The 11,301-nt window shown below is 41.1% G+C and overlaps 1 pseudogene; it reads left to right on the forward strand.

The window, feature by feature from the left end:
• The first annotated feature begins 10,725 nt into the window (after positions 1 to 10,725).
• Positions 10,726 to 10,844, forward strand: LOC112485850 (annotated as a pseudogene).
• Positions 10,845 to 11,301: the final 457 nt, after the last annotated feature.

Below are 11,301 nucleotides of genomic sequence, written 5' to 3' on the forward strand. Positions count from 1 at the left end.
ATATATATATATACACACACACACACACACACACACACACACACACATTGCATTGTGCGTTCACTGCCAAACCATTTTTGACATTCACTCAACCTCTCTGAACCTCAGTTTCTTCATCAGTGAAAAAGAGATAATAGCATCTTCCTGATAGAATTGCTGAGAGAGTCAATAAATAATGTGTGAAGAAAAAAATCGACTGGTACACAATAGTCATTAAACAAAGATTGATTAAGTTCTGACTCATTGTGTTTGGTTTTCTTGGTCATATTTGGTTAAATATGAGCATTCTGATCTCTGGAAAGGGTCATTTCCCAGGGCAATTCATTCACTCATTCAAAAAAATATTTTTCAAGCACCTAGTATGTGCCTGGTCTATGCACTATTCTAGGGGCTGCAAATAGAGCAATGAACCCAACAGAGAAGCACTGTGTTCTCAGGAAGCTAATCAAATGATGAGGAGAGACAATGAATAATCATACAAACAAGAAATTTATCATATAATGAAAAGTATTCCAAGAAATTAAGCATGCAAAGGTTCACAAGGGATCTCTTAGGGATCATGGAAATGTTCTATACGTTAATTGTGGTGGTGGTCACACAGGCGTATACATTTGTCAACATTTAGTGAACAATACACTTTAAAAGATGCATTTTATTATATGTAGATTATATCTCAAAAGGTTTATTTTTAAAAATTAATTCTTATAAAGGGATAGAGTATAACTATAAATGGGGAAATTTAATTTCTGATAGGGCAAACAAAAAAAGCCCTTCCAAGGGGACTTTTAAGCAGAAACCTGGATTATGAGAAGGAGTAAACCATATGAAAATCTAAGAGAAGAATATTCCAGGCAGAAGTCACAGCAAGGACAAAGGCCATGAGATAGATGGGATTGAGCTTGGAGTACCTGAGAAACAGAAAGAAAACTAATGTGGCTGGAATGTAATGAAGAAGCGGGAGATAAGATTGGAGAGGTAGGCAGGGATCAGATCACAGAGGCTCTTGTAGGTCATGGTTAATAGGCTGGATGCTATTTAAATCTAATAGAAGGGCAGTGAGGGTTTCTAGCTCCCAGAATGATATAATCAGATTTATATTTCAAAAGAATCACTCTGAAATTTATATGAGAAGAGATTAGGGGAAAGCATAAACTGAAGCAGAGAAGCCATTTAAGTGACTGCAGTAGTCCAGATGAGAGAGGATGGTGGCTTAGACTAGAGTGAGTAGCAGTATGGGGGGTAAAAATATCATGTTTAGAATATATTTGGAAGTTAGAGTCAATTGGACTTGCTGATGGATTCTATAAAGCAGGTGAAAATAAAGGAATCAAAGATGACTCCTGGATTTTTGACCTAAACAATCAGATGAATGTTTGGGCAATTTAGTAAGATGGACAAGACCAGAGGGAGAGCAAGTCTAAAGTTTGTTTTGCAAACACAAGAGTTTGCTTTAGATATGTTAAGTCTGAGATGCTCATGAATTTATGGACGTCTGGTTTATAAACCAGCCTTCACGAGTTGGGTAGAACAATTCAGTACCTAAATCTTCCCAGCTCTGAGTATCCAACAGTACTAGGTTTCTAGATCTTCTGAACTGAGGATAAGCCTCAGAACCCTGGTGATCCCACTAGCCATCCCTCTGCAGCCGGTGAGCAGCATCACCCCTCAGCACATCTCTCTGACCTCTCTCCTTCCAGTATAAAAACTACATTTTGGGTTGCTTTCTTTAAGATAGGCACTTGACTTCAACAATTACATGTCTCTAAGTCTTACTGCAGGAGCATTCCTTGGATCATCAATTCTCTTCATGGGGTGTAATTTTGGGGGATGTGATTGTGTGTGTGTGTGTCTGTGAAATTCAGTTCAGTCATTCAAGAATCCTTTACCAGGCAATTCTCTAAGCCAGGCACTGACTGTGATGCTGGAAACAAAGAAGAATTAGACAAATAGACAACCATGGTGTGAGCAGAGCTGACACGAAGCGCAGAGGCTGTGGGCCCTGGGAGAGACCTAGGCAAGGCTTCCTGGAAGGGGCAATGTCATACAGAGCCGCCTTTTCTTCACATAAGGTGCTGGATTTTGTTCATGATTTTGGCCTCGTCAACTCTTTTGGGCTTGGGACTTAAAGCTCCCCTTTCTTTGATTCCAAGGAGTAGTTCAGAAATATTTGTCGATAACAGGCTTAGGCATTTCTCTCCTGCCACATTGGGCAAGAGGAATTGAGTCCTTGGGGAAGTGACCGCAGGTCTGTGCATGTTCTCTGCCTTCTGAGAGGAGTTGTTGTGGTGTGCGTTAAGCCACTCGAGGCAGGGTGGTGGGCCCGGGAGCTAACAGTCAGAAGCTTAGCCTCACAGGGCTCATTGCAAAGGATGGCTGAGGTCAATCAGGAAATGGGGACCCCAACCTACCTTGGAAAAGGCATGCGCCTTGTTAAAAGATTCCCCCAAAGCCAGTCAGTAAAGCCGAAGTCTTCCTGCGTCCCACTTTTCCGCCAAAACTAAACATTGCCTGTCTGCTCTCTTCTATGTCCCTCCATCGACACACACATCCCATCCTCTCCCCACAACTCCATCCACCCACTCTGCCAAGCTGCTCCACTTTTCACCAAGAAGATTACCATAGCCTCCCAGATGTCTGTCTCTAGTCTTAACTTTGGTTGGCTTCATAGTCCATCATCCTCCACATTTTTGCTGAAGTATTCCTCCCAATACCCAGGCCAGATCTTGTTCCTCTCCTGCTTACCACCTTCACTAGCTACCCACTGCTCAGCAAGAGGCCAGGCTTCTTAGCTCCCTTGATCTAGTCCCTGCCTGCTCCCCAGCCTCACCTTAACTACCCTCCCCTTTATACTTTCCAGTTCCCTGAAGATGCCACTGCTAGCTGTATCATAACTTGGAACCTTCGTATGTGCTGTTCTTGACTGGAATGCCCTTCTCGCCATCCCTGCCCATCCGATAAATTCTTATTCATCTTTCAAAACACTACATGGGTTTTACCTTTTCTCTGAAGTCTTCCTGTCCAGTTCCCTCGGCTGGGCTCATTCTTTCCTTTGCACCACCTCGGCTCCTTGTTCTCAACACCGTGTTATTCATATCACAAATTGGGAAATTGAGTCTCAGAAAGGAGAAAGACTTACCAAGGTTTTCGAGGTAGAGTATGAAATCAAATCCGAAAGATCCTGAATCCCAGGCAAGTGCCCTATCCACTGCACTCTCAAAGAATCAGATTTTATACACAGACACAGACACACACATACACACACACATGAGTATTTGATGGTCTGAAACAGTACCATTGAATGTCTGTCCTTAGGTAAGTAAACCGTGAGACAATTCTCTGATATTCCTGAGGCATTCCAGGGGCGGGGCAGGGCAGAGTGACCCCTGAGAGCCTCCGAGGTCTGATATTTTACAAAACACGAATAATTTTACTATCACAATTGGTGTTCACATTTTCTCTCTAGAGTTCACTTGTGTTTTTAGGATGAAGGAAACAAGCATTTACTGCACACCTACTATAGAATAGGGACAACGCTTTACACATCTTACCTCATTTAATTCTCAGAACAATTTTGCAAGATCTATATTGTTGCCCTCATTTCATAGAGAAGGAAGTCGAAATGCAGGTGAGGTAAGCTACTCACTCAGGGTCACACAGCTAGGAAGGGTTGAGCAGGCATTTGAAGTGTAGACTGCTGAAGCAGGTGACGAGGAGCAGGTAGGGCCTTTTACCCCTTACCCCTTACCCCACGCCTGCCTTCCACCCCCCACCCCCCACTCCTTGCCTCCAGCTTGACCTCTTACCCCCGTCTTCAAACTCCTCCCACAAGTAGACACAGCACTGCACCTGAAACCCCAGGGTGCAGGTGCCCAGCAGCAGTGATAGCAGCAGCAGCTCCTTCACCCCTCAGAGCCCAGCATCCCTAAGCCCAGCCTTGGAGAGTCACTAGCCTGGCCAGGTCCCCCACCTTACTGACAGCCGCTGCCTGGATCCTGGGGCAAGGGCTGAGGTCACCTGTACCAGATACCTGACTGCCTCTCATTTGAGGCCTTGGGCATAATAAGGACCCCAGCCAATGTTTGGGGACCAATGTTTGCTCAATGTTGGTGTAGTGGGTTTCAAAGTACTCTCACATGCTTCTTTCCATCATCCTTCTGTCCCGTCGTCCCTTTCCTCCCTCTATCCTTCCTTCCATCCACTGGGCCTATGCAGAACAATAACGGTGTGAAGTCTGTTTATTTTAATAGAAACACCTAAGGCCAGAGGGTCCAAAGGCACTATTCCACTATGAGATCTGAGGAAAGTCTTCCAGGTGGTGATATTGAGGTTAGCCAAGCAGGGAAGAAATGGAGGGGGAAGGGAGAGAAGCAAAAGGAATACTACAGGCAAAGGCCCAGAGGAGGGAAAGACTTGTAAGTTAATGTCACTTCTACAACCCAAAACTATGCAACCAGCATTACTTCCCCTGTTTTGAAGAAACTGAGCCTCTAAGAGGGAAAAATCATCAACTATTTGTTGATCATCACACAGCGTGCTAAGCACTGCACCAGGCACTTAACATGCATTATATCATTAATCCTCACATCAGTCTTGTGAGTTCCGTGTTACTATGCTCACTTTACAGATTGACTTTGAGAGACAAAGTGACTTGCCACGGCTGCACAGAGATGGAATAGGAACTAGAGCTCAAGCCTCCTCATTTCAGTGCCTTCACTACACCTTTATTCTACTATTCATCTATTAATATCTATTTGCCGAGGTCTTACTATGTGTCGGGCATTGGGCTAGGTGCTCAAAGAGAACAAGGCTGGCAAGTACCCTGCTCTCATAGGACTAATTTTCTAGTGGGGGAGAACACAATCATCAAGGAACAAGTAAATATCAGATAATGATATGCATTCTGAAAAAGGAAGACAAAGTATGACTTAGAGAAAGATGGGGGAAGGCTGATAGGCTGTGAGAGATGTGGGATAGTCCTCCTTGAGCTGACACTGGTTGAGGTCTGAATGAGCAGCCATGTATTGATCTGGGGGCAAGTGTTCCAAGCAGAGGTGATATCAAGTGCAAAGACTTAGAGAAGGGGAAAGATAACCATTGTGGCTTGAGGACCCTGAGGAAGGAAGACAATGGCAGGAGGTAAGACATTAAGACCTTAGAAAGGCCCATGGGCCGTAAGAAAGATTTATAACTGGCGTAATGGGAAATCCTTGAAGGGAATGACATCATGAAATTTATATTTTAAAAAGATCACTTTGTTTGCTGTGTGCTAAGTTGAGGATGTCAGTATATAATCAATTGAGGATATCAAGTAGATAGTTAAAATATATAAATCTGGAAAAGGTCCCAGCTCTAAATATAAATTGGGGCATATAAGTGGTATTTTAGGCCACATAGCTAAATGAGATCTAAGAGGGAGAGGAGATTGGCTAAGAATCATGCCAAGTACCCCAGCTCTGGAGAACTCCAACCCTGAGAGGTGAGCAGAGAAAGTGGAGGCAGCAAAGAAAACCACAGCCGGCTCCAAAAGAAAGAGCTTCCTTTAGAATTCTAGGTTTTTACCCATTGACAGAGTGGTCTTCTCTTAAAGGGAGTACTGAAATTGTAATTCAACTAATATTTACTGATCACCTACCATGCGCAGGATGCTGTGCCAAGTTCTGGGGAGACAAAAGCATATAGGACCCAATCCTTTCCCTCCAGGAATTCTCAAGGCATGGTAACATGAATTTGGTGCCCTAATAAAGGCAAGAACATCAAGAGCACAGGAGCAGAGAGATATACTAGACAGTGCTCAGCTCAATGACTTGCATCATCTTATGCAGTCCTCACAATAACAATAACCGTTGTTATAGCCATTTTACAGAAGAAGGAACTGACTTTAGAGATAGTGGGTAACTTGCTCAAGGATACATAATTGACAGATAATAAGCTTGGAAACATAGCCAATCTACCTGACTTCAGAACTCAAGTGCCTAATCACTCTTTAAATTTTTGCAACAGTCTGATAGGGCTGGAGTTTAAGGTTCCTGGGAAGATGGAGGTCCAGAGAACAAGGCATAGGAGATAAAGTGAAAAGGTGGGCAGGGCCAAATCAGTCCAGGTCTTGAATATCAGCAGAAGAAGTTTGGATTTGGTTCTTTTAGCCAGTGTTTTTCAAACTCAGCACCATTTGGGCCAGATTAATTCTTTGGCTATCCTCTGTATTATAGCATGTTTAGCAGCATATCTGGCTTTTACTCATTAGATGCCAATAGCACTCCCTCTCACAGCTATGGCAATTAAAGATGTCTCCAGACATTGCCAAAAGTCCCCATGGGAGTGTGTGTGCAAAAGTGGTCCCCAGTTGAGAATCACTGCTTTAGGCACTGGTGGGGTTCAGAGTTTTGAAAGGTGTGTAACATGATGAACACTAGGAGTGCTCTCTTAGCACTAGTGACCTCTACCATTGTTATGCTCATAATGTGAGAAATTGTATTATCTTTTATTCTGATAAGTTGGAATCACCCATGCCACTTTGGTAACATTCCTGTGCAGTCTGTTCATTTTTTGTGAAACAAGTAGATTAAATTGATCATGTGTTCCTCAAGCACAGTGACCACTGTGGCTTCTTTGTTTTATATTCTCAGTTCCTAGCAGAGTGAAAGTTAAATGAATTTAAAAATTTTATTATAAACATAATTGTATTTATTTTTAGGGTATCATACTGACATCAGAAATTTGTCAGAAATCTGACATAGTATAAGACAAGAACCTTTGTTCACAAGCAAAGAAAGATGTCTCTTTTAATCTTTTGATCCCCAAATTCTACAAATTGATAAAATGCATAGATTTCATTTACAGGTTTATTTTCCAGATGGGAAAGGCTTATGTGATTTTTGCAGCATCTACAGGGTTTTCCTTAATCTATAATAATGTACTGTTAGCGGGTAACTCAATACAATTTAATTCAGCATTTATTGAGCTACACCTATGAACCAGGCACTGGTAGAGGAAAAAAAAGGCAGAGTTTCCTTCTTCTAGATGTATCTAATCAAAAGGGATGTCAGGCTTACCAGGGCCTGCTTGACCTTGTTTGTTCTGTCCCTTACGAGCGGAGTGATCTTGGGCCAATCAAGACCATCTTATGACTTTTATAGGCCCGAGGCAATTTTGCCTTCATGAGCCTTTTCCACCATAAAAAAAAAAAAGTTTTTAAAGATATATTTATGACTGCATTGGCATAAAGAAAAATATCATGCAGGCTAGATTCATTATTATGCATACATTAATTATTATTATATTCATTTTTTCTTCTGATTTTAAAAGACAATGTTAAAACATTTTCTTGGGCCCAATAATTGTGCCTACTATGCCTAACAGATAAGTTGGCTCTGGGCCAATTACTGACTTCACCTAGTTCTCATTTCCAGTTTTGAAAGGTTGTAACAAGGATTACTTAAAATCCTTAGAAGTTGCATGAGGGTAAACCAGGCCTGATTTATTCTCCACTGTGTACCAAGGGCACTTGACACAGAATAAGCACTCAAAGAGGTAAATGTGAAATTATCCGTACAGTGTCAGAATCCAGTAAACACTTGATAACTATCAAATTTCTTTTACCAGACCTCTTAGGGAATAGCTGAGGACATGCAGAGCAGATACCAGAAAGCTGAAGTATATGGTACAGACTCTGACTATAACAGGAATTTGGGTCAGGAAGGCTTGTATGAGTCACTTGGTTCACATACTTCTTAATTTTTTATTTATCAGTGCATCCATCCTCTGGGTTCACTTAATTGCATTATAGCACAGTCTATCATTACCTATACAGACAGGAGAGTGTTGAAAACCAACAATTTTACACTCCCATATGGTGTATTCATATATATATATATGAATTGACATGTGCCTTTAAATCTTATGCAGATTTAGTTACAAAGCTACAAAGTGAGTACATAAATTATGCACCATGTTTTGGAAATCAATGTGTAGTCTTGGGAATTAATTAGATAGGAGGTTAGATCTTTGTAATTCATATGCACCCATTTAAGAGTTGAAACGCTGTGAATCTGTGAGAACTTTTTTTCTGTCTAAACACAGTGTATCTGCAGTTCTGCAAGGCTGGCGGGACGTTTAAACTCCAAACAGCAGATATCGGAAGGAGAACCTTGCAATCAGTTATCCAATCCAGCCCAGGTCTCCCTCTCTAGCCTCATCTCTCACCATGGGTTCGCTGGTTCCTCTCACCCCACTACATCCAGAAGGACATGCCATTTCCCAATGCACAATACATAGTCTCAAGCCATTGTGTCTTTACCTATACTGTTCTCTTTGTAATATTCTTCCCCTCTTCATTCTGAGAAACCCCTGAGAGAGTAACTATTCCTAGTGGCTACTCTCCAGGTGTTAGTTTCTCTTCTATGAGTAAGAAAACAAAGGTTTCATGTTGGTAAGCTCAACTCCAATGCTATTATTCCCTTTGGAAGCCTTTCCTACCTTCCCTAGAAAGAAAGAAAGAAAACGAATGCCCTTGTGTTGGACACCAATTATGTAGAAGCACTATGCTGGATTTTTTGCATTTATCATCTTATTTAATCTTCAGGCTGATTTTGTGTGGAAGAAATTCTCAATTCCCAGGTTCAGAACATGTGGTTTAAAAGGAAAGTATGTTAGCCAGGGTCCTTTGCTAGTAAAGGGAGCAAATGGGATTGGAATCAAGTTTTGCATGGCTGTTTCTCTCAGGCAAATCAGTTTCATTATTAGAGCTCTCAAAGATCTTACATCATAACCCTACCCCAACATGTTTCACTGAATGGTAATTTATTTATATACCTCATAATCTGTCTCCTTCACTAAACTCTTGAATCAGAGGCCAGATCTTACTTCTCTGGGTATTTTTAATGCCTGGCACAATGACTGGCATATAGTAGGTGCTCAAAACATATTAATGGAATGAGGTGAATGATAACAAAGCACTTTGTAGTCTAAAGCCATTTTCAGATATATGACTTCACATAATTATAAATAAGTATAAGATAAAGCCTTTGCCCTTGGAAGCTAGCAGTATAAATGAGAAAACATGCTATACACCGGTGGAAAAGATAGTGAACAAAATAGTATTAGGAATAACAACATTATACACAGATATAATGAAATTAATTACCTAGGAGGATGAGGACTGAGAGAGATTTTTAGACTTTGAGAAAAAACTATAGTAGAGCTCCATTTAGGGAACCTAGTGGGACATTTTTAATAACTTATCTTACTTCAGCTTCACAAAAAGCCAGTGAGTGATTATTGCTTCTATTTTCCAGACAGGGAACAAAGTCTCTTTGTTTGAGAGGTTAAGTGTTTTGCTCAAGATCACACAGCTGGTTTATACAGAGCCTATTCTATGTTCCAGTCTCTAAGAGCCCTCATCCTCTCTTCCTTTTTTCTCTTTTTTAATGATAGCTGGATTATACTGTGCCAATATTTTAGGGGATACTAATAATTTACGTATTACTCTTTTCAGGTAATAAAAACATTTTAGCAGGGGTCTTCTGACTAAACATTGTGGTGTTGTAGAATGAATATGTGCCTTGGTTTGGGTTGGAATGTCAATAACTTATTTAGGATGTGGTGTCAGGCAACCTGGTTAGGAAAACAGTAGTAAGACAGGGGATTGAAGAAAGCCAAAAACATACATTATCAAGCTAGTTCCTGTGGTAGGCAACTGGAACTCAGTTATGCTGGGGAACTCTGGGAGACAGTATAGGATACAGGGTATCCCAGTGAAGGGGTAGGAAGCTGGATCACAAACTTGCCATCTATCATTGAGTTCAAGCCTACTTCTAGTGACATTAAATCTCTGACACTCCCAGCTTGCTCTCTGCACAGGCCAAGTATGTTCTCTGGCCATAAACAAACAAAGAAGCAAAATAACCTTTGGGCAAAGAACTGTAGGTATTCCTTGTAGGTGGCCTTCAGTACATAGAAGTAAAAGCCAAAAAAATATGGACAAGAAACCATTAGCATCTGCTATAGAATGTAATAAGATACAAATCCTGCCTTGACTGACCACTTCATTCTAAATTCAGAAGAAATTTATTAGGTATTTATTGTAAGTCCATCATACACTAGGGTTGGAAAACTATGGTTCAAAGGCAAATCGGCCTGCTGCTTGTTTTTATAAACGAAATTTTATTGGAACACAGTCATACCCATTCATTTACTATTTTGTCCTACAAAGGCAGAGTTAAATATTTGTGATAGAGAATGTCTGGTCTGCAAAACCTAAAATATCTACTACTTGGCACTTTACAGAAAGTGTTTGTCAACTCCTATGCTAGGTACTTGGGATATTGAGATGAATAAGATTATTTTCCTGTCCTTAGAGAGTTTATAGTCTAATGTAAAAGACAAGCAGACGTGTAAACCAATAAATGCAAGAAAGTCTTAAGTGCTGCAGTAGCTATTCAAATGAGAGAATGGTGATTTAGAACTAGTTGGGGAAGAAATCAAGAACATTTTCAAAAATGACATGACAGATATTAGCGGAACCCTGAAAGACAAGTAGGTATTTTTTAGACATAGAGGAGGTAAGACATTCAACACAGAGGGGGCAAAAACAGTAAAGATGTAATAAAGATCAATGATAAGATGAATTTAGGAAACTAGTGTCACATTTGGAGATAGGTAGACGATGGCACAAAAGTAAGACTGGAAAGTAAGGTGTTACATTTTATCTTTTCTTTAGAAATATGAGTCTACAGCCATGCCACCCTGAACGCACCCAATCCCGTTTGATCTCGGAAGCTAAGCAGGGTCAGGCCTGGTTAGTACTTGGATGGGAGACTGCCTAGGAAGACAAGATGCTGTAGGCGTAAAAAAATAAATAAATAAAAATAAATAACCTGTGCTAAATTAAAAAAGAAAGAAATATGAATGGCTCTCACAGTCAGTACAGAGGCCAGTTTGAAGGGGGCAATACTGGAGTTGATAACTCCAAGCTACTGTAGTGATCCAAGCATGAAATGGCGTGGGCTTGAGCCAGGTGGTAACAGTAGACACAGAAAGGAAAGGCTATTTGTTTCCTGTGCAGACTGAAACACTCCACCCTGTCACAGGCTGGCTTCGGTGCTTCCTCTGTGCTCCCATAGCACCCTTGCTCAACTCTGGTTTAGCATGATCGCCTTGGGCAGCACCACATTGTGTTTCCTGACAGAGTCTGAGCTGCAGGAACCATGCGTGACTGATCTCTATTCTCAGCAACTGGTTCAGGGCTTGACACAGAACTGCTACTCGGTAAAGGCTACTTCTCTGAAAAAAGGAGTGAATGAA

Source organism: Pteropus alecto, unplaced genomic scaffold, assembly GCF_000325575.1.
Source record: "Pteropus alecto unplaced genomic scaffold, ASM32557v1 scaffold25, whole genome shotgun sequence".
In the NCBI taxonomy this organism is placed as follows: Eukaryota; Metazoa; Chordata; class Mammalia; order Chiroptera; family Pteropodidae; genus Pteropus; species Pteropus alecto.